The 25,665-nt window shown below is 36.3% G+C and overlaps 2 long non-coding RNA genes across 5 annotated transcripts in view; both read left to right on the top strand.

Moving 5' to 3' along the window:
- The window catches only part of LOC141379179 (uncharacterized), a 41,694-nt gene that overhangs the window by 9,409 nt on the left and 6,620 nt on the right, over window positions 1–25,665 (top strand). The window contains exon 3 of one of the 3 annotated variants that reach the window (XR_015945469.1): window positions 10,405–12,903. The exons of 1 other annotated variant lie outside the window; for it this stretch is intronic. This is a non-coding gene — a long non-coding RNA (uncharacterized LOC141379179). Of the gene's footprint in view, window positions 1–10,404; window positions 12,904–25,665 lie in introns of those variants that run through there. One more of the 3 variants, XR_015945470.1, reaches the window with a different exon arrangement.
- On the top strand, window positions 7,009–10,008 carry LOC148679866 (uncharacterized). 2 transcript variants are annotated; one of them, XR_015945442.1, is made up of 7 exons: window positions 7,009–7,122; window positions 7,259–7,346; window positions 8,076–8,159; window positions 8,280–8,334; window positions 8,434–8,509; window positions 8,585–8,760; window positions 9,098–10,008. It is a non-coding gene; the product is annotated as an uncharacterized LOC148679866 (long non-coding RNA). The 2 variants fall into 2 exon arrangements; XR_015945443.1 differs by lacking the exons at window positions 7,009–7,122; window positions 7,259–7,346 and adding an exon at window positions 7,429–7,613.

The raw sequence follows: 25,665 nt of genomic DNA, 5'->3' as shown, positions 1-25,665 counted from the left end.
TTTTGGAATCTAATTATCTAACTACATAACCCAGATAACACATAATCCATTATTACCCAGCTCAGATTTTTGAGGTAACCTGACAATTATCTAATCGAACCGCAAACTTTCCAAAACAGCTTCCCAAGATGGATTAAAGACAAGAATAGTAACTTTTATTATTTATTTATTTATTTTTTATTTATATATTTTACATGTATAAGTTACATGTAGTAACTTCGATTATTTATTATTTAACATCTCATGCTTTTGAGAGCCTGAATGCAAAACTATTGATATTTAATATAACATAATATGACAAATAAATAAATAAATATACATATACATAAATATATTGTTGTTTCATGTATGTATGTATATATATTTATATATATATATAAATATATATATATATATTTGAAACAATAATATACAGTCATGTAATCCATAAAAAGTAACTGTAGTCTGATTACAAGTATTTTGAACAGTAGCTTACTCTAATTACAAGTAGTTGATTTTTGAAATCGAATAACCCAGTTATTAAATTGGGTTAATTACATAACCCAGATTACACATAATCCATTATTACCCAGCTCAAATTTTCGAGGTAACCTGACAATTATCTAATCGAACCGCAAACTACAATCCAGACATGAAACGAAGAAAAAGATTTATTCCTTTTTTTCATGGCACTGTACACTTTCCAAAACAGCTACACGAGATGTATTAACCCACGCGCTGGAAAGTGTGAAGTCATTAGGAAATGCCCAGTTTTCTCTGCTAATGACTGGAGGAGTAAAGCCCAGCGGTTTCGAGCTCACACAAGGACTCGCTTTCTCTGACTCTAGCCGCTCGTGCCAAATTAAACAGCCTGGGTTTTAGAGTCGAAACAAACCGAGAGCCTCTTCGTCACTCACACACAACCATGAGGAGAGGAGAGAGTAATTGTGTTCGAATATTTTATTATGTCTTCGTTTTATGCAAATTAGCACTGAAGTCAAGTCAAGCATTATTGTCTTTCTACTATTACTGAAAAAATTATTCAGTGGATTTACCTATTTTTTTTAAAGGTAAGTGGTTGTAAACTATTGATTTGGGCTGAATTTAAACAAATTAAGTTGAACGTACTAAATTGAATTTGTTTGTTTAAATTCAGCCCATATAAACTGTTTGCAACCACTTGGTAAATTTCATAAATCCACTTACTACTTTTTTTCAGTGTGTGGATGTAAATTGAAAACATAAATAATGATAAATAAACATAATCAAAAATATGATGTTTAATATGATTAGAGCTTTTTTAAACCTATACATAACTAACATACAGGTGTGGAAATATACTATACATATACTGTAATACTATACACAGATTATACAAGTACTTTTGCACAAGACAGAATAATATTGTGTAAGAGCAGTTTAATGTCATGCAATGCCAATAAGAGCCACCATTCTGACTGCTGAGGATGCATTTGTTGGGTAAAAAATATGAGGTTATAATAATAATAATAATAATAATAATAATATTTCATTTTAAGCATATTTGACTATTTTAAAAGTAAATTAATTCATTAAAAGCAAAAATAACAACGCATACTTTCACAATTCTTGCCATAAAAAGTGCTTAAATGGATAATAATTGAATAATTTGAATATAATGAATTAAATGTATTTGATCTTGGAAAAAAGTAAGGTAACATTTTACAATAAGGTTCATTAGATAATGCATTTACTAACATGAACTAATCATGAACAACACATGTACAGCATTTATTAATCATAATTGAACATTTACTAATGCATTATTTACATCCCACTCCATGCTTGTTAACATTAGATAATGCACCATGAGTTGTAAAAATAAGATATAACCTCACTATAAAAATGCAATCAATTTAAAAACATTACTTACCATGACATTAGCAGGTTACTGTGTTCTTCTGATTCACTTCACTGCATGCAACGTCTGATTAAATTTAGAATATGCAAATATTCGCACCTTGATTTGACCAGCATTTGACCCTGATTGAGGCACTTCGCAACAAGGTGGGCTATTTACACTAAGTGCACATAGCCACTCCGTTTATTTATTTGCATGAAAATGATTCATCATGTGAATAAATAGTAATACAAATGTTAAAAATAAAATGTTTTAGTTTAAAGCAAGGGCGACGCTGTGGCGAAGTTGGTAGTGCTGTTGCCTTACAGCAAGAAGGTCGCTGCTTGAGCCTCAGCTGGGTTCGCGTGGGTTTCCTCCGGGTGCTCCGGTTTCCCCCACAGTCCAAAGACTTGTGTTACAGGTAAATAGGGTAGGCTAAATTGTCCGTAGTGTATCAGTGTGAATGGGTGTGTATGGATGTTTCCCAGAGATGGATTGCGGCTGGAAGGGCATCTGCTGCATGAAACATGTGCTAAATAAGTTGCCGGTTCATTCCACTGTGTCGACCCCTGATTATTAAAGGCACTAAGCCGAAAAGAAAATGAACGAATGAGTTTAAAGCAAATGAACAAGCGTCAGTTTTTGCGATGCTTTATCAGCAGCATCTGTATTGCTGCAGACATGAAATAATCAGTTGTGTAAATAAAACGATCGCATCTATTCATATCGCTAGGTTGACTTAAATAAATAAACAAAGTCATAGTCTTCCATTGCTTTGGCCGAATACCAAACAGTTTGCTTTAATGCTCTCTAAAGGCCTCTCGGTTTGTAGAGACATTATCCACAGCTTGACTGTATTGATCAAAATATGAAAAAACTAATCAGCTGTGATGCTGTGCCCAAAGCAAATGCCACACACTCCCTATAAAGTAGTTGTTTTGTAAATTGTTGTTATTGATTTCTGGATTCCTCCCGCTCTTTTTTTAATGTTTAAACTGTATGTGGTAAACTGGATTGCCTGCAAAGGGTTTTTTCTTCTTCTCCGTCAAAGCTAGAATGTAAATAAAGACAGAAGCAAATGTCAGAGCCCAACATTGGCATTCTGAGATGTGGTTTTCCTCTTGGATACATAATAAGTTAAAGATGAAGTTTGGCCTCAAGCTCTCTTTAGATCTTGAGCACAATCACTTTTGCTCTGGGCCTGTAATTCGAGGCCCGCTATGTCTTTTTTTCCCCTCTCTGTCTCTCTTTCTCTCGCTCTTTCTCTGTTTAATGTCATTTTAAGTTGATTTTACTTTAAAAATGTAAGCAATTCTGTTGTGAGTTAGAACTGTTAAGTTCACTTAACTTAATTGTTTAGAATTGCTCGCATTTTTGTAAAGGTAAAGTCAACTGAACACTTTTTACAGAGTAGTCACCACCTCCTGACTCAGTTGAGCAGAATTGACGCAGTATTTTTTTGTTTACATGAATGCAAAGCATATTATTTCTATAACATTCCCTTAAAAAACATATTTTCTTGCTTGTTCAAACTACGTATTTAAAATGAGCTGAATCAACACAACTCTTGAGATTTTGTTGGCACAACTTAATTGTTTTATGTCTACTTAAATTTGTTAAAACTAATGAATTAACCTAATTCCTTCATGTTGTTCCAACACAAATTGATTCTGTGGAACCCAGTATTTTTGACAGTGTTCATCGAACTTACTGTTACATATCCTAAATTATATATAGGATTATTATTATTTAGGAAAATACCGTATATCCTAAAACGTGCAAAAAAATATGTTGATGGAAACAGGTACTGAAAATGCTGGCATTTGTCACTGTAAAACCCAACAGTCAACTTTATCAAATGAATGAGTGTAGTTAATTTACTGAAAGTTAATTCTACTCAATTGAAAAGAGTTTTGGGGCTCTATTTTGACTATCCGTGCGCAAAGTGCAAAGCGCAGGGCGCAAACGCATTAGGGGTGTGTCAGAATCCACTTTTGCTAATATAAGGATGGAAAAATCTGCTTTGCGCCGTGGGGCATGGTCTAACAGGGTTGAGCTTATTCTCTTAATGATTTATAGGTGTGATTTGAGAATAGACCAGTCAGAGTCTCATCTCCCATTCCCTTTAAGAGTCAGTTGCGTTACGCCCTAAGCACATTTGGTATTTACATGATGTGTAAGTGTAAAAACTGAGTACTTCACTAGCAAGAAAACAGTTAAACCGAGCATCTACAACGCGAGAATGAGAGATAATTTATTAACTTTCACTTTCGCTCTTGTGGATAGGGCAACGTGTAGTACGCACAGACATCAATTAGCCTATAAATAATACATTTTGTTTTCAAAACTATTTCTAAATTCAGTTCTAATTTCCGGCAAACGAATAAATGAACAATAATAACAAAGTGTGCTCAAAAAAACCTGAGTTATATCCATACACATGCTGTGCCCCGTATGGTCTCAAACCTGACAGGTGGACAAATCTAAGCTTGTTTTTAATAAAACAATTATAAATATGGATATAATAAATAATACTGCTAATAATAATAACATTATACAAAAGCTAATTGTTATGAATGAACTGAAAAAGCTCTCGAGATGAAGAAGGCATGAAGGCAGTAGTTTTTATATTTATGTAAGCTAGAAAATAATGTTTTGTAATATTTTAATCCTTTATATTTATATCCTATAAATATCCTTTTTATATCCTATATATATCCTTTTTATACACCATTGAGATTTATTCTGTATTTTCTATTGGATTTAGATCAGGTGATTGGCTGGGCCATTCTACAGCTTGATTTTTTTTTCTCTGAAAGCATTTGAGAGTGTTTTGGATCATTGTCTTGCTGTAATGTCCACCCTGGTTTCATCTACATCCTTCGAGATGGAGGCATGAAACCAGTGGTTTTTATATTTATGTAGGCTAGAAAATAATGTTTTTTAATATTTTAATCCTTTATATTTATATCCTATATATATCCTTAATATTTTAATTATTTTTTATATGTAAAGATATTTGCGTATTGCTCTACATCTTGTGTGTATTAAGCAGTGTGTAAGCGAGACGCACAACTAACGCGCTCTGCACTGGACAATAGACCGGCTTTGTTCTGGCCTATTGAACAGTCTATTATAGTTTCACAAAATAGCAACGCGCCAGCATTGCGCCTCAACACGCCTCCTTCTTTTTAGACCAGAACACCTATGGGTGCACATATGAGCACAAATGCATTTGCTATTTAAACATCGTGGCGGAAATCATTAAAACAACTCTTGCGCCAAGCTGAAACTAGCTAACAACAATTGCGCCACATTGCGCCGGGTGTATGATAGGGCCCTTGAACTCAGTGTTAAAGGTAATGAGTTCATTAAATACCTCATTGCTTCAACTCTAATGAAGCAAGTTCACAGTACTCATAAGGATTAGTTTTTAAGCTTAAATGGTTTATTGCAATTAAGTTTTACAGATTTCTGACTCATTTTTACAGTTCAGAATCACGATCACTTTATTTGTCGTGCACCTTTTACATTTACTGCATGGAAACTAGAAGAAAGCAAATTAATGCATAAATGTGATGTGGAAATTGCGTCCTATGTACTGTAAGAATAGAAAACCTTTCGGCTTTTTTTACAATCACTTTTGCTCTGGGCCTGTAATTCGAGGGCAGCTACATCTTTTTTTCCCTCTCTCTCTCCCTCGCTCTTTCTCTGTTTAATGTCATTTTATGGGAAAGCCACATTGGCATTGTTGTCGTGACTGTTTGCAATGGCGGGTCGCAGTGAACGGCCAGAGATGGATGAAGTTAATGACAGATTGTGAAGCGTGTTGGTATTTGCCCCAGCCTCACTGTCGGTCTGCTAAAGCATTCATCAAACACACACACACACACACACACACACACACACACACACACACACACACACACACACACACACACACACACACACACACATATATATATATATATATATATATATATATATATATATATATATATATATACACATCTCTGAGGATAAAAGGAGACGTTTAGCTCAAAGGATCAAATTATGTTTATCTGTGCATATAACAAACCCGCATCGCAATTCAAAGCAGCTTGAAGAACTTTTGATGGAGGAATAAATCACTCACTGAAACTGTTGGTTATTTAACATCAGTTAGTTTGCTTTGCGTTTTTGTTTCCTTTGTTTGAATGTGTTGTGTCTCATTTTAAGATGATCATACATTTATAGCGTAACACGTTACAATATGATTGTATCAATGTACAGCGGGGAAAACAAGTATTGAACATGTCATGTTTTTTCCAGAGAATAATATCTCCAAGGGAGCTGTTGACATGGAATTGAACTAGATTTTGGTAAAAACCCAAACATTACAAACAAAAAAAAAAAAAACAAATTGAAAATTTGTTGTGTAATAACACTGGAATGACTGAAGGAGAAAGCACTGAACTTCTTAAATGTATTTAACACTTTATGTAAAAGGCTTTTTAGGTGCTGGCAGCTTAAAGACGCCTCATACACTCTCAGAAAAAAAGGTACAATGAGGGTACAATTTTGTTCCTAGAGGGAACAAAATATAAAATTGTACCTTTAAAGGTCCCATATTGGTCCTTAGGGTACAATTTTGTACCCAAATGGGCTATAAAGGTACAAATGTCCAGATTTAGGTTTGAAAGGTACATTTTTGTACCTTTTATAGCACATTTGGGTACAAAATTGTACCGTAAAGGACCAATTTGGCACCTTTAAAGGTACAATTATATATTTTGTTTCCCTATAGGAACAAAATTGTACCCTCAGCTCATGATAAGATCAAGACACTATATAACAATAATTTAAATGTATTAATACTAAACATTAATACTAAAATACATAATTTAAAAATATAATAAATAAATAAATTGATTGAATTAAATATTTTAATAATTATTTTTTTTCATGTATTTAAATTACATTTTTTCTCAAAAATGTTAATAATTTAATTTATAATTAAATGTAATTTTAATCATTAAAAACGTAAATACTGGTCTTTGCTTACTGTTTAAGTCGCTATAGTATATATGGGATGTAGAATAAACCATGCAGAGTGACAGCATCTTCATACAGGTGGTGATGGTGCTGTCTCTTTAAGAATTTGGCTTGTTGAGACGTTATAGTAGTGTTTGTTACTGAGGCGGTCCGTCGACTATGCTGGCTGTTTACACAGAACTTCGCACGCTTTTCAAAGAAAAGTCTATTTTGGAGTCCACACTTTTCAGGTAAGAATGTATTAAAGATATATTTTCAGTCTCATTTTTACATGTGAAGCCGTGTTCTGTTGATTTTGTCTGACTCTCTGGTCTCGGCTTTCCCCCGCTTTGTGCTCCGGGCTGGCTGGTGTACGTTGGCCTGCAGGATGGAGTTTGCTAAGATGTCTGCAGCTTATTAAAGAAGTTAATACAATGTGATATCGAAGTCACCGATGGACATAACCTTATAGACGGTGAGTACTATATGCTGTTAGTTTTCTCGGTGTAAAAGTTCCCTTTATCGCCTACGTTACGCATTCGCGCCTTATATCTTACGTAACTGCTTTATTAATAAGTGTTGCCACGGCGGAATATAATCGCAACCCAGATAGCAAAATACACTTGGGCCAGTTGCGGCTAGATTCTCGCCTGCCCGAGTCCGTCTGCTGTATCGTTACTCGGGCCAGATGCGGCGGCAGAAGCGAGCCGACGCTGCCGTAACCATGCACCGGAATCGGGCCGTGAGTAATGTGCGGTGTGGCCCAGAGCTGCCGCGACTGAAGTCTTCATATACCTTGATATAAAACCTTTTGTTATTAATACTGGAATTTGTAATTATCAATAATGTTTTATATTTTGAGGCCATTTACTAGCCACGATTGACCGCGGAAATGTATTTTTAGAAGGTTATATACACCGCCATTTTGTGAAGAAAAATCACAATTTTGTCACCGGCAAAGCGACTGATTATGTAAACGTGGCTAGTTACAAACGTGGCGTGTGTATGCTTGTACATATCTTCGTTTCAGTGTCTAAGTTACATTAATGTTGAGGAGTGTCCACAAACTCTCATGTCCAGAATTGTTGGTGCTTTACTATCGTTTAACGTTATACTTATATATAAATAAAATACTATAAATAAATAGTTATTGCTTTATCTTATTGCTTTCCTGAAGTTTATGAAGTTTCCAATTGTCTTTCAGGACAAGATTGAACAACATAATGCAGCCTAACAGCATTAGACCAATGAAGGCATGTCATATGAAAGCATGGCTCAGTTACAAGATGTAAGTATGTTTCATTATCTATACCATGGTTTTAATGGCTTACATACTATTTTAAATTTGTAGGTTTTTACTTACAAACAACAATAAATGTACACCTACGTGTTTAAAATTATTTTCTAGGTTTTCATCGAAAGATGAGAGACCAACTGAAGAATGCTATGGACCTGACTCTAAGGTACTCTTTCTAAACTTTCTCCACTTGATTAATATTATTAAATTCTAGCTTTGGATGGATTCCTTCATATTTGTTTGTATGCCACATCTTATGTTCCAGGAATTGATTTTACAGCAGCACTTCTCATGTTGCCAGCCTTGTTAAGCGAGACACTTCAACATTTCGTTGTGCTCCGGTGCGTATGTTGTTTTCTGTTTATTATATGCTGTGATAAATGCATTTTATAATGCTTGATATTCTTTATATTAAGATGACGCAGTGGGTAGTGCTGTCACCTTAAAGCAAGAAGGTCGCTGGTTCGAGCCTCGGCTGGGTCAGTTGGCATTTGTGTGAGGAGTTTGCATATTCTTCCAGTGTTCGTGAGGGTTTCCTCCAAGTGCTCCGGTTTCCCCACAAGTATAAAGACATGCGCTATAGCTGAATTTGGTAAGCTTATTTGTCTGTAGTGTATAAATGTGTGTGTGAATAAGTGTGTCTGGATGTTTCGTAATACTGGGTTGCAGCTGGATGGGCATCTGCTGCATAAAACATATGCTGGATAAGTTGGTGGTTCATTCCACTGTGGCGACCCCAGATTAATAAAGGGACTAAGCCAAAAAGAAACTGAATGAATGAATGAAATTTATATTAGTCTTTTAATCTGTGATACTTTTTTTTTTAAATCAGTGAATATTAATTATTTTCCTTTCTATGCATGTTGATTTTCTCTTCATCAGTGATAGAGTGACTGATATTAATGTAATTATTGCTTTGTCATTTACAGGGAATCATCTTCACCACATCCAACAGTTCAAGTACAGGAGGACACCACCGACTGGACAAATGTGTTAACAAGACAAGTCACGGCAGTCTTCAGAGTTGATGGGATTGCGATTGGCCGGGCTAATGATGTGGATGAATATACATTTTTGACATATCCATCTTATTAGAAGAACACCTTGATGTTTCTGCAGTGGAATGTTTTGAATGAACTGTGGACAGTGACAAGCCTGGATCTACTCCAGTTACCAGAGTGATCAACCTTGTTTTTTGTTTCTCTACATGCTCTTGGGATAAACACAATCATCAAGTTAATCCATCACACTGCTCTCATTCATGCATAAAGCAAATTTTTAAATAACTTGTGCTCCTAATGACTATCAAAGAACATTTTCCAGATATGAGTGCTTTACATGTCATGTTTACCAAAAGCATAAACACATATTGTGTTACAACAAATTACAACTCCACTTGAGGATGATGAGGAGTAATCTACTGATGTTGAGGAAGAGGCTACTGATGTATTCGGTTTTCTGCACTGTTGAAGCAATTTATAGAGAAACATTGCCTTCATTCTGAAATACAGAGAAAATTTTGATGACAAATTATTTATTATGACTGAGTATTTTGACTCAAGACAAATACTTTGGACTTTATAAAGTGAAGTACTTGATGTAGCCTGTGTAATGTGTTTATAAATCTTAAACAGTATTCTTGTGGTCTTTGTATTAAGGGTAGATTATATACTGTACAGTGAGTGAACAATTTTTATTTGTTTTCTAAATTGTTCTTTTTACTGTTTTACATGTCTGCTTTATATTTACTGTGTAATTTTATTTCTTGACACATTCAGTTGTGAGTTGTAATGAAATATTTCTACATTAATAAATAAAAATGGACATCTGCGAACCGAAATATTTTATTTATTTATTTGTGCATCCAGTCACCAAAGGATCAAAATGCCTGGGTCAGTACCCTGAAAATGCTATATAATATAAAAAGGTACATTTTTGTACCTTCGGTGGGGGTACAAAATTGTCCCTTAAAGGGTACAAATGTAGAAGGTACAATTTTGTACCTTTAAATAGAGGTACAAATTTGTACCCTTAAGGGTACCACCCCAGTGACGGGCCATTTGTACCCTAAAAGGTACAATTTTGTACCTTTTTTTCTGAGAGTGTATGTGGAGAATGAAGTCTCATGTATTGCTTAGGTGTGAGTTTCTCACAGACAGAATGTCAAAACCTTGGTGGTTCTGTGGGTCTCGTCTATCAAATCTGAGCTTTATTCTGTATTTTCTATTGGATTTAGATCAGGTGATTGGCTGGGCCATTCTTTTAAGAGTATTTGAGAGTCTTCTTGGCTGTGTTTTGGATCATTGTCTTGCTGAAATGTCCACCCTGGTTTCATCTTCTTCAACCTCCTGCTAATATAGATGTTGGACTGAAGCAGCTGATAGTCATTTACACTGAGGAAGAGCAGAGGGTTGCTGGAGAACTACTGAGACATTTCAGCTGCTGTATGGGCATTCACTGCTGAACTACACATCCCTTTCTTCATGTGTTCAATACTTTTTTTTCTGCATCATTTATTATGCATGACATTCATCTGTAAACTAATTAGGGATCGAACACCGGAACGGTGCGTAGGCCCTATTGGAATTGCTCCACCTCCGCCTTCAGAATGAACTGCGATTTTAGTGGGGCTAAACATGCTCGAAAACTCACCAAACTTTGCAGACGCCCCAAAAATAGCAGATATTTACGTTTGTTATGGGTTTCGGAAGTAGGCGTAGCAAAATGACTCAACAGTGCCCCCTATGCACATTTGACAGACTGGCCCCCGCTCTGCGATTCAAGTACACGGACGAGAATTGGCACACACATCAAAATCTACAAAAAAAGTCACTTGGAGCGAAATTTCAAACCAAACAGAAAGTCAGATATTTTTAACTTCCTGTGCCGAAAATTGCTTCCTTGTCCTCGTTTGTAAGTCGCTTTGGATAAAAGCGTCTGCTCAATGACTAAATGAAAAAGTGGCGTTTTTGCCATTTCCAGGGGTTGTATTTTAACGAACTCCTCCTAGGGATTTTATCGAATCAACACCAAAACTGGCTTTTTTCATCTAAAGGCCTTGGCGATGTTAAATTGTGAAGATCTAGAGTTTTCGTCGAAGAGCATGTCCGCGGCGGCCTCTTAAACTCTGATGATTCGCCATGAAACAGGAAGTTGGCAACAGGAAATGACTTATTTTACAGTGTAACAAACTCCTCCCACAATTTTTTTTCACATCGAATCCATTTTCCATTAGATTAGTCTGAAAGCCTTTGTGATGCTAAATTGTGAAGATTTCGAATTTTGCTGAAGGGCGTATTGACGGCGTACTGACAAAGTTCAGTGCTCCGCCGTTGAGGAGGAATTACTTATAACTCAGCCAAACAATGTTTGATCTGCCTGAAAAATCACATGTTTGATGAGATTCAACTCCTAAAGGCATCTACATGCCAAAATTGCGCTACACTCATAGCACCACCTGCTGAAAGAAGGATGTTTGGCATAAATCTGTGATGTTTTTTAACATATATCACACTAAAAAATAAATCCGTAAAATTTACGGTAAAAAAAACGGCAGCTGTGGTTGCCAGTACTTTACCGTTAAAAACACGGTACAAACCGTAAAAGTAATTTTAAATTTTTACGGTTAATAGCCATATTTTAATAATTTATCGAGATAATATGTGTGTATTTTGAATGATCAACATCTACACATCTTTTGTTACACAGTTAGACACGTTAGCACACCCACATGCAGGTGGTGATGAGAAAGTTACATAATGAGCCAATGCTCATCACAATCAACTTCTCCCACAAGCAGAAAAGAGTATCAGCATGTAGAAGGTGCTCAGTGTCATTCACACAGCTACTAAACACCAGTACACATAAAATTAAAGTTATGAAAAAAACATTTATCAACATTGGATGTAACATAAATCTTTAATGTACATAACTGATGGGGAAACAACTAAAAAGATCCGTATTAATGTCAACCAAATGCATAAAAAGTGATGTGCCATGCAGGGAATTCTAGGAAAGTCAATTTACGGTTATTCGCTGTATATATTAGGGAAACATACTGTTAACCAGTTTACGGATTTGTACTGCAGCATTTTTACAGTTTTTACAGTGCAGCTCAAATTATTATTGTGCGCTGTTCTCTGTCATCCTAAGGCCACCAGGCGGTGGTGAACTCGGGTGTGAGGTCCCTTTCAGTGCTGCTTGCAGCTTTAATTAGTTTTGTTTTCTTTGCATATATGAGTTTCTTTAATTGTTACCAAAGTAAATTTCAAGTCAACGGCACCTTCAGAAATATGTTTTCTGACTTATTTAATCTGACTTGTTCAATGCTTATTTTCTGGACTGTATTTACTAACACAAAGAAACAATGAACAATGCATTTATTACAGTATTTATCTTTGTTAATGCTAGTTAACGGAACATTTAGTTATTAGTTAGTTCACAGTGCATTACTTAATGTTAACTCTGGATTAGGAGTAATGCCTCAGTTGCTATGTTGAACTATGAATAATAAATGCTGTACAACAGTTAGTATTGTGATGTTGTACAACTCATATTTGTTTTTTCTGCCATTTATACATTGTGATATGAATAAAATGTATTTGATTATCTGTATTTGGATACATTTTACATTTGTAGATTAATTTAGGAAGATTCTGTTGGCGAGGGCATCTGCATTAAATATAATAAACAATCTGCAGTCATAAATAAATACAATAAAGAAAAATGCTAATTAAATAAACAGTGTTTTATAGTTTTATTTTGGTATAGTCATTCATTATAACTCGATTACTGACGTCAATGTATGGTACATATAGTCAGTGAGTATCTGCATCAAGTTCACTAATGCAAACACATTATTATAAAGTGTTTTACAAACCATGGTGCTCATTTTCATTTAATTTAATCAGCTTTCTGTCAGAAGAGTAAATATCACTTTTACTTTTAATGTTCTCACTGTATTGTGAAGAAAAATAACATGCTTTATTGAATACTTCATATCATATTTTATTTATCCGTGACCTGAAATCCAGCTTGTACTCTTCTGGCCTACTTTGAAACTTTAGTGCAGCACTTTTTTCTTGTCATTGAGTGCTTGTGTTGCAGTTTGTTGAATAAGTGTCTGCAAACCCTGCCGGAGAAGAACTGGATTTTCTTGCAAGTCTAAGAAGGTGATAAAGTTTGGCACACTTTGACTTTTACGTTCACATTTAGTCATTTAGCAGATGGTTTTATCCAAAGCAACTTATGCCAATATATTCACACTAGTGCGTTTTAGTTTAAAAACGGCGTTTTAGAATGAAAATGATCCGCGTCCATACTAGCGTTTCTGAACTGCTCTCCGTCCACACCAAAACGACTGAAACGCACATCACGTGACCACACACACACTCTCTGGCATGCGCTGCAGCCTATATACCCAGATGAGAGCTGTGCTCGTCGGACTGCTCATCAGGCATCTCCCGCAGGATCTAATATCACTATTTTTGTTAAACGTGATATTTCATTCATCTTGTTGTCTTTATCAAACGACATATTCCCCGACTTTTGAATCTATTACTTGTTCTTAGGTCACGTGTTTTGGCTGAGGGCAAAGATAAGTTAATAATTAATGTAACCACGTACATATTGACTGATCGCTTGCCTTTATTTCCTATAATGTTTAAACTTATTGCATTTTATACTTTTATAATGGCTATTATTGATTATTAAAACTGATATTCAGCAAAAGAGAGGGTATGTTTCGTATTTTCACTGAAAATGAAAGGAGGCAGTTGGGTCCCACTTTATATTAAGTGGCCTTAACTAATATGTACTTACATAGGAACTAATAGTTTGTTACAATGTACTTATTGTGTAAATACATGTATTTACTGTGTACTTATGCTTGATTAAATACATGTATGTAATTACATCTATAACTAACTTTTGTAGTTACATTTGTAAATACACTGTTGACCACCCCTTACACCTTAACCCACCCTTAAAGGGTCACGAAACACCAAAACACATGTTTTGAGCTGTTGACAGTCGTATATGTGTCCCACACTGCTAAAAACACTATTAGGACACCTATATTTCACTAAAAAGTGTAAATTGGTTGTTTTTGCGTTATTTCAAGCAAATTCGTACTTCCGGTTTGAAACTAATTTTTGAATCTGCGTCACGGTCATGATATAATAGCGTGTATTCCAGCGCGCAGACTGGACGTCTGTGCCAGAGTGTGTCTTATTACATCTTACAGTGTGCTGCATTAATGCATGAGAAAAGCTTGGTTCAAACCAATCAGCGCGCTCTATTGTGCAACTTCATTAATATTCATTACTGTCACAGTGTTTAGACGACAGAGACGCCACGTTGTGTTGGCAAAACAAGCGTGAAGTGTTGCTTTTATTGTTTGCTGCAGTTAGGTTTTGTTTTCATTTTCTCTCTGTGAGAGCTCAGAGTCACGTTTGGATTAACAGTGTACGCGACGCTCGACAACAATAACTTACGTGTCTAAGGAGGAACATTGTTTATCTGAGAGCTGTTCTCATCTGCAAACGCTGAGATCCGGATTCGCTTTAGTCTCCTCTTCATAAAGACGCGGCTCTAGTTGCTGGTGATTGTCCTGTCTCTACAGATTTGGTAAGTGAGCGACCAGTGCTCTTTGTTTATTCAGTTTGTTCGTATCGAACTAAGTTACCCATTGCACCGAGTGTAAACATGTTAGCACCACAACCAAACTTTTACCTCGTGTAGGATTTTCACCGCATTTAGTGACCGGAATAACACACGCGGCTTTCTGACACTACCTGCTGTGTGCATCTAAGTTTGCGGGACATGCGGAGGGGTTTTTTTTCTCTCATTCGCCGTGCGGTATCAAACATTGCATGAAAAATACAAGCTTAGAGCAGCTCCTCGAATCAAATATCTTGTTTGTCGCGAGGGACATGAATGAATTCCCTGAATGAAAGAGCCAAACTGCAGTTAAAGTCCACCATTTAATAATTTGGCAAATAATTTGACTACAGATGTCCATGTAAACACAGTCACGTTGTCCCCTCTGTTTGTGTGTGTGTGTGTGTGTGTTTTGACTATGAAAGTAAGTGTGTCCAAATAGACACTCCCACACTATGCCTCTTTTCTTCCTCCGACACTCCCCCCTAAACAGAGCTGGACACGCCCACTTTTCTGACTTTTTCCAAAGTAGAGGTGTGAAAACACCCTGCTGAAACGAGGGGGTTTCATGGCCCTTTAAGAGGGAAAAAAGACGAATATTTTGGCTTTCCAAGGAAATTTTGCGTAATTCTTTCAGCAAAATAGACAGATCTGCGTAGGTTTACTTATGTGTGAGGAAATGAATCCCAGTGCTTTTGCTGTCAAATCTAGGAATGATATATAAATTACACCTCCCTCAACGGCGTATATTTCCATCTCACACTGATGTCTGGAACATAAAACACCCTGATTATGTCGCACATCAAAATGTATAAATGAAAACATCACAGCTCCTCCGGTCTCTCTTGTCTTGGATATTTTATTCGCTGTTATGTTTTCAGTCGAGCCTATTGATGTGTATATTCATAAAGGGAATGCGGCGCTAAAGCATGGCGGAGGGGAAAATAAAGTCCCTGCTCGTTTCTGATCATCTTTTGCTCTTCATCTGTAAGTTATGAGTCGGGTTGCTGAGTAATGTTGATTCATCACGCATTCAGACCAGACCCTGGGATGTGCAATGAATCATAAGCCGATGGCAGATCGATATCTTGTTTGCTATTGATTTATTCCTTCATTTAAGTCTTCAGTCGTTCACGTTCTCAGAGTGTTTAGATCCGTTATTGATCTTCTGGTTGTAGGACTGATAACAGATGACACCAACTTGACGTGGGTAGTAATGACATGTTTTAGCCAAAGGATATTATGCTATCACAGCTTGGGTCTGGGTTGTGTAATAGAGAGGTACACACTGTAAAAAAAGATCCATGAATCAGCATTTGTGTGTGTGTGTGTGTGTGTGTGTGTGTGTGTGTGTGTGTGTGTGTGTGTGTGTGTGTGTGTGTGTGTGTGTGTGTGTGTGTGTGTGTGTGTGTGTGTGTGTGTGTGTGTGTGTGTGTGTGTGTGTGTGTGTGTGTGTGTGTGTGTGTGTGTGTATTATTGGACATTGGACCTTTTATTTTTCTTAATGTGGGGAAAAGTAACATATTGTGATATATTATGTGCATTAGTGTTGTGAATCACGGTGCTAAAACCTGGTAATGGTTAACCTGGTAAATTCCAGTACCCTTTTTTTTTGCTATCTTATGAATTTATTTCTATTGAACTTATTGCTATCTTATGACAGCTTTCGTCATAGATGCACTTCAAACTGCAAATTTCAATTTTCAACATGAAAAATCAACAGGAAAAAAAAGTTGTGGGACAACTTAATTGTTTAATGTTCATTTTAATTAAATTTGAAAAACTAAGTCTGGCTTACTCAGGCCCGTAGCCAGCCTGATGAAAGGGGTGTTTTTTTTTTTTTTTTTTTTAAAGTGGACCTTTTTGCAGTTATATGCCGCAGTTTCTATTTAACTATGAGATTTAAATACTGCGTTATAGGGACATTTTAAGCAATACTTTTTTTTTTTTTTTTTTTTGCTGGATTGGCTAGTCAAATGTCATCATAACCACACTTTTTGATGTACTTAAAAATATTTCCTAAAAATTTGCAATAAAAAAATTAAAACAAGACAAATTTTTAAAAATACAAATTTATTACATTATATATCATTAGGAAGAAAATAACAATCTGTTAAAGTAAAAAAAAAAAACTAGCCTACTATTATAAATGTGACCAGCACGTTTAAATGTCCTCAGTCACAATTTGGCCATTTAAATATATATATACTTAATACTTGAATATATACTTAAAATGTAAAAATAATAATAACAATAATAATAATATAAAAAACAATAATAATGAATAATAGTAATGAATTCTTCAGAGTTTTTCTAGCCTTTTTGGTAAAAAAAAGTACATTTGAAAATTTCTGGATATCACCAAAAGCCAAAATATATTCAAATGAATTTAATATAGTCCACTTCTAGTGCTTCACACCTTTTTATTGCTCATTTTTATTTCTGGAATAAGCTCCAAGATTTAGAATAAAAGTGACCTGTAAAATGTTTCTCTGTTTAAAAACAATACAGTAGTAAAAGAAGACTTCTCTTACATCAGATTATAGTCCCACCGAAGCATCGCATCAAAGATTTAAATGTTACCACTCAGTGGGTTATGTCATGTGCCTCGCGTTACATTATTGTGGCTTTGAGGCTCTATAGAATTCGAATTACTGGCCATAATTATTTATTTAAAATAACACTTTATTACAATAAATAATGAATTTATATATTTAAATATATTGTATTAATTATATCATAAATATATTAATATAATACTAAATTACTAAATTAATACTAAATTACATAAAATAATTAAAAGGACTAAATCTGGACCTTTTGGCCGTCGGGGGTGGTTCGTTCATATATATATATATATATATATATATATATATATATATATACATATACATATATATACACACACACACACACACACACACACATATATATATATATATATATATATATATATATATATACATATATATATATATATATATATATAAATATATATATATATATATATATATATATATATAAAATATATATATATATATAAATATATATATACATATATATATGTATATATATATTTATATATATATAAAATATATATATATATATATATATATAAATATATATATACATATATATATATATGTATATATATATTTATATATATGTATATATATATATATATATATGTATATATATATATTTATATATATGTGTATATATATATATATATATATATATATATATATATATATATGTGTGTATATATATATATATATATATATATATATATATATATATATATATATATATATATATATGTGTGTGTTTATATACGGTATACATGATAAATATTTACACCGTACACACATGAAAAAACAGACTTTAATTTTGGAGGCGATTAATCATAATGGACCCTTGCTCAGCTCTAATAAAAACCCTTAATTTTTCCGTTCATCACATTTGGGGGTGTTTGGCACCAAATAGTTTGCAAATGGTCTTCAGACAGTGAGTTGTACAGTAATGCATCAGTTGTGTTGGTGCTGACAGTGATTGTGCTGATGTAACGCAGCTGTGCTTTACCTCACACTCCTTCAGTAACTGCAGTGTAAACGCAGGTGAATCCCTCTGAGTGTGTGTGTGTGTGTGTGTGAGAGACACATTGCTGTGTGTTTGATGAATGTTAAAGCAGTTGAAAATTTGCCGCTTCATCTGCTCTGGATTATTTTGCAATCAACAAGCATATTTTTCTGCGTGAACCGCTGTCATCGGCTGTTTCTGCGTGAGCGTGTCCCTCGGGCGGCCGATGCATGTACACTTCATTACTCTACGCTGGTGACCAGACCTGAGCGCTCATTCCTCACAAAATCACACCGCTATTCATAACCTTGCCTTCGCCAAACAAGCCCAGAGAAGCCTTGCTAATCGAGGATGAGGAAAAAAGGAGAGAGAAAAGCAATATATAAAACATTCACAGACTTCTAGACTTCCAAAAAGTGATATTTGCATGTAAAATGCCAGCTGACCCAGCCAAGACTCGAACCAGCGACCTTCTTGCTGTGAGGCAACAGTGCTAACCACTATGCCACCGTGTCGCCCTCAGTTAAACATCATTTGGGAAATATTTAACAAAGAAATGTCTGCATACCATCAAATGGCCAAATATGTCAGGAAAAACCCAGCCCTATTGATGAATATCAAGTCTTTCTAGCATGGCGCCTGATTGTTTTTGGGCGATGCACAGCAGAAGTGCCCCATTGGCAGACGAAGCGATCTTTCTCTACATCTGACGTATCTCCAGCTCTCCAAAAAAACACTGCAGATGGATTTAGTGTTTTTCAAAGCTGTGGTCAGAGTCAGGCGATCCTCTCCGGCACGCAGAGACCCTACTGGAAAACCCAATTAAAGAGAACACAGGGAGGAGATGGCAAAACCTCATCAAACGAGAGCCATCTATTAAAATGTGGAAGAACAGAGCGAGGTGGGGATGAAAAGACAGCGGCGACAACAACAACAATGAGAAAAACGCCAGATATTTGTTCCCATAAACGCGGTCACGATCGCCAGCTATTCCCAGCTAATGTCTTTCACAGCGCGCCTCTCTGAACCTGCATTGTTATGGGCTGGCAGAAGGACTGATGTCTCTGTGGTCGGCCCGTCTGACCGGCGAGCCCGCTTTTTTTAGATTTAGGAGCGGGCTGACTCAAAGTTGGCTCGCATGGAAAAGCCACAACTTTCCAGCCTAAGGCGACAGAGCTGACCACTACAACGTTTGCTGGGTCGCAGCAGAGCCAGTGGTCGCCGCTTAGTGAGCGAATGCTGCCCTCAACACTGTCGCTGTTGTAATAATTACAGTCCAGAATGCAGGACAGCAAAGTTAAGGCCCCAAAATTATTCAGTTTTTGTTGCTTGAACGACGCACTAAGAGTTGCTAATGTTTCAAGAACGCAAAGTTGTCCTGTAATAACTCATTAAATTGTTCAGAACATTGTGACTCGAGTTTTGAACACTGATGTGACTCAAATACAAGCAAATATACTTATTTATTATTAGCCCTCCTGAATTATTAGCCTCCCTGTACATTTTATTCCCCAATTTCTGTTTAACAAATAATTTTTTACACTGTCACAGTGTAAAACTAAAGACACTGTGACTAACAAACACACATCACATTGCACTCATACATAAAATACATACTTTTAAACATGGACCTTTGTGTTATTTGTATTGTGCATGTGTGCGTTTGTGTTATGTGTATATGTTGTTTTTTCTGTCAAGATTAGCATTGTGTTTATGCAATAATTTCACTTTTATATCAAACAATAGCCCATATCAACACTGAAATAACCACAGACACATTTTCTTTTAAGCATCATTTATTAACCAAACATAGAGAGTTTACATATACTTACCAGTTTCCATTTCTCAGCATCAAACCTGTTTAACTTTCAAACAAAGCCATTTATACAGATTTTTCCCGCCTTCACTTTGGAGCAGCCATTTTCCATGACATCATCAGGGTCACAACCCCCTGGTCAGTAAATGCAAATCACACTTTTGTTGTTTAAATTGGTATTGGTTATTTGTTGTGTTGTATTTTGAGTTTTGTATGCTTATTCAATTACTTGCATTAATTTATACTTTTGTTGAATGTCTTTTTATGTTTTTTTTTTTTTTTTGTCTACATATCAACCTACTACCCTTAAAATGGTTGAACCCATGGGCGGGGCCAATACTATAAAATGGCCCCAAACATTCACTCGAAGTGGGTAGTTGTATAAGGTTGTGTTTGTGTCAGAGTATTGGTAACAGATTTTGTTCAGGTCATTTCCTTGATTTAGCTGAACAAGCCTGTATATACATTGTAAATATTGTATAGTTTATTTTTCTTTATTGTTATTTTGTCACTTTCACCTTTTTGCTGGATTTTTGTTTTCACTTTGTGCAAAATAAATCACTCTTCACTTTCACAAGCGGCTTCTGTGACACTTTTTGTCTCCATCCACCCGGTCAATCGTAACAAACACATTTCTAAACAGTTTTAATAACTCATTCATTCATTCATTTTCTTGTCGGCTTAGTCCCTTTATTAATCCGGGGTCGCCACAGCGGAATGAACCGCCAACAGCAAGTATTTTACGCAGCGGATGCAGCCGCAACCCATATCTGGGAAACATCCACACACAAATTCACACACACACACTCATACACTACGGACAATTTAGCCTAACCAAGTCACCTGTACCGCATGTCTTTAAACTGTTGGGGAAACCGGAGCACCCGGAGGAAACCCACGCGAACGCAGGGAGAACATGCAAACTCCACACAGAAATGCCAACTGAGCCGAGGTTCGAACCAGCGACCTTCTTGCTGTGAGGCGACAGCACTACCTACTGCGCCACTGCCTCGCCAGTTTTAATAACTCATTTCTATAATATTTCACCAGATATATATTTTATAAGTTACTAGTTTTCAGCTTAATGTGACATTTATAATCAGAACATGAGCTTATTCTGAAAACGTGGCCCTATATACACTTCTGGAGATCGTGAATTATGGAGCCAGAGCTACATATGGCCAGACGGAATCTGTGGACGTTTTTTTTGCTGTTTCTGCAGAGAATTTTGGTAAAAGTCTGTGGATTTCTGCGGAATTATTTTGGGAGTATCATAACTAAAATCTTATTATATGAAATAAAAAAATATCTTTTTATCTTTAATTCAATGTTTAAAATGTATATCCAATTAGATTAACTTTATTTGTTAAATAAGGCAAGTTTGTCATATAATATATTAGAGCTGCACAATTAATCGAAAAAAGATCGGGATCTCGATTCGACCCCCTAGACCACAGGTGTCAAACTCCGTTCCAAAAGGGCCGCAGCTCTGCACAGTTTAGTTCCAACCCTAATTAAACACACCTGATCAAACTAATTGAGTCCTTCAGGCTTGTTTGAAACCTACAGGTAAGTGTGTTGGAGCAGGGTTGGAACTAAACTGTGCAGGTCTTCGGCCCTCCAGGAATTGAGTTTGACACCCCTGCCCTAGACGATCTTAATCCAGCATTTCTTCGATTCTGCCAATCCTATTTTCACAGGGCTACGTTTCAAGAATGAGCCAATATTGCAACATACAGTGTTCATTTGAGCATCCTAAAACTCCACACTTATAATCCGGTCAGTGACAAACTGAATTGGCTGACGGTTGCTTATCTATCTATCTATCTATCTATCTATCTATCTATCTATCTATCTATCTATCTATCTATCTATCTATCTATCTATCTATCTATCTATCTATCTATCTATCTATCTATCTATCTATCTATCTATCTATCTATCTATCTATCTATCTATCTATCTATCTATCTATCTATCTATCTATCTATCTATCTATCTATCTATCTATCTATCTATCTATCTATCTATCTATCTATCTATCTATCTATCTATCTATCTATCTATCTATCTATCTATCTATCTATCTATCTATCTATCTATCTATCTATCTATCTATCTATCTATCTATCTATCTATCTATCTATCTATCTATCTATCTATCTATCTATCTATCTATCTTACCATTAAGAGGCTCACTCTCTTCACACACTGTTGCCACACTACTGTTTAAACCCCTTATAAAAGTGATTTTTGCATAATAGGCCACCCCCTTTTTACTCGGCCCATTCATCAAGGTTTATTTCCATGCATTTGCTCACTATCTGCTGGACGCCTGAGAATCGAGGCGCGTTATGAAATGCTGAATTTATGATTCATCCTGGATGCGTGGTTGAGCGTTTCTCGAAGCGATCAGGATCTCCCGCCTCAAATCAATTATGCTTTGACCAAGTAACTAGCGGGACTAGCAGAGACAATCCTCCGCTTCATGGGCGTAATTCAGTCTGGCAGGTCTGCATATTTGGCTTGGCTGCTCGCCGCTCTGCTACAGCTGTGCAGGAGACGGAAAAAAACTCCTTCCCTCCTGCTGCTTCTCTTGGAGATTACATTGTCTTTTTCATGTCTGCCAGCCTGATCTATGGCACAGGGGTCAATTGCGTGCTTATTTATTTCAAAATGCATTTAAGGAAATGCATAAGTATAGTTGTTTTCAATGCACATCTTTTATAATGAGCATGTTTTGGAATTAAAAAAGGTCAATGTACAATTCACGCTATTAATAAACCATGAACTAAGACTTTTAGTTCAGTAAATCACTAATTAGCTGCTCATTATTAGTAAGTAAGTGGTAGTAGTGATAGGGGTAGTAGTGATATTGTTTTTGCTATTATTATTGTTGTTATTATTAGTAATAGTTTACTAATTACTAACATATATATATATATATATATATATATATATATATATATATATATATATATATATATATATATATATATATATATACACACACACACAAACATGTTGTGTACACATACAAACACATACAAACAGCCTCAAGTATTTCTGAATATGATGCACAAGCTTGGCACACCTGTCTTTGGGAATTTCTGCCCATTTCTCTGTGCAGTACCTCTCAAGCTCTATCAGGTTAGATAGGAAGCGACGGTGTACAGCCATTTTCAGATTTCTAAAGAGATGTTCAATAGGATTTAGGTCTGGGCTCTGGCTGGGCCACTCAAGAACAATCACAGAGCTGTTGTGAAGCCACTCCATCGATATTTTGGCGGTGTGCTTTGGGTCATTTTCCTGCTGGAAGACGAACTGTCGCCCCTGTCTAAGGTCAAGAGCACTCTTGTGCAGGTCTTCATTCAGGATGTCTCTGTACATTGCTGCATTCATCTTTCCCTCTATCCTGACTAGTCTTCCAGTTCCTGCTGCTGAAAAACATCCTCACAGCATGATGCTGCCACACCCATGCTTCACTGTAGAGATGGTATTAGCCTGGTGGTGTATGCTGCCTGGTTTTCTCCTAATGTAGCGCCTGTCATTCACTCCAAAGAGTTCAGTCGCATCAGAGCAGAGAATTTAGTTTCTTATGGTCTGAGAGTTCTTCAGATGCCTTTTGGCAAATTTTAGGCGGGGAGTGAGGAACTCTACCATACAGGCCTGATTGGTGGATTGCTGTACAGATGGTTGTCCTTCTGTAAGGTTCTCCTCTCTCCACAGAAGAACGCTGGAGCTCAGACAGAGTGACCATCGGGTTATTGATCACCTCCCTGACTAAGGCCCTTCTCCCCTGATCACTCAGCTTAGATGGTCGGCCAGCTCTAGGAAGAGTCCTGGTGGTTAAACATCTTCTACTTACGTATGATGGAGGCCGCTGTGCTCAGTGAAACTTTCAGAGCAGCAGAAATGTTTCTGTAAGCTTCCCCAGCATTGTGCCTCGAGACAATCCTGTCTCGGAGGTCTACAGACAATTCCTTTGTCTTCATGCTTGGTTTGTGCTTTGACATGCACTGTCAACCCTGGGAGCTTATATAGACAGGTGTATGCCTTTTCAGATCATGTCCAATCAACTGAACTGACCACAGGTGAACTCCAATGAAGCTGCTGAAACATCTCAAGAATGATGAGAAACAGGATGTACATGAGCTCAGTTTAGAGCTTCACGCCAAAGGCTGTGAATACTGATGTACATGTGTTTTTCAGCGTTTTTCGTTTTAATAAATTTGCAACAATTAAAAAACAAAAAATCTAATTTTGCATTGTCATTATGGGGTATTGTGTGTAGAATATTGTGGAAATAAATGGATTTCATCCATTTAGGAAAAAGGTTTTGGAAAAAGTGAAGCGCTTTGAATACTTTCCGAATGCACTGTATATTTGCTAGTATTTTATTATACTGTTTATGCTGATGCACTGCATATAAAATAGGTTTAATCATCCAAACAGAGCTATTCAAATCATCTGGTGATATTCATATCACAATATATCGCAGCAAAACTAAATATGGCAATGTCAGATTTGTCCAATATCATGTTGCCTCAATCACTCTCGGCTCAATCACGACACTCACAGCGGAGATGATGTTTCTCTCAGTCACCCGTCTGCTCAAAACGAGGCCATGTTTCCTTCCTATTACCTTCGGAGAAACGATAAAAGGCCAAAGCGATGGCGAAAGGCAGAGAAGGCAGATTGAGACATCAAATAATTCAGCTCCTGACAGGACATGAAGTGCTGGAGCTAATTGAAGGATCACAGAACAAAGGCATGATTTAATGGAGGCAGGCCAAGAAAACCTGTTTCAATTACAGCAATGAGGGATACTGAAGCGGCGGCCCTGGGGAAAAATCTGGCCAGTGAGAGACGAGTGAACGCGGAGGGCAAACACCAGCACAGATCAGTCAATAACAGATGACGGAAGAAGAGATTGAGGTTAGGAGAGAGATGTAAATCACTGCAGGACACCGGCGCACCATACTTTCCACCAAATTAAATGAGAAGGGGAAATAACACTGAAGCACGACTGGTCTTTAATGAGCTGAACAGTCACACCTCTTTTCATCAATTTACCCAGGCTTCCAATACGCTTGTTAACGGAATAGTTCACCCGAAAATGAGAATGACCCCGTAATTTACTCTCTCTCAAGACATTTTCTGTATATGATCGAACATAGTTAGCTTTTCAATGCTGTAGAATGGTGCTGGATAGTGGCTTTTATTTTGAAGTGTTATATATATATAAACACACACACTTACCGGCCACTTTATTAGGTACACCTTACTAGTGCCGGGTTGGACCCCCTTTTGCATTCAGAGCTTCCTTAATCCTTCATGTAATAGATTCAACATGGTGCTGGAAATATTCTTCAGGGATTTTGCTCCATATTAACATGATAGCATCACGCAGTTGCTGTGGATTTGTTGGCTGCACATCCA

The sequence above is a fragment of the Danio rerio genome, chromosome 19 (genome assembly GCF_052040795.2).
Source record: "Danio rerio strain M-AB ecotype USA chromosome 19, GRCz13ab, whole genome shotgun sequence".
In the NCBI taxonomy this organism is placed as follows: Eukaryota; Metazoa; Chordata; class Actinopteri; order Cypriniformes; family Danionidae; genus Danio; species Danio rerio.
This window is presented reverse-complemented; position numbering and strand designations above follow the sequence as displayed.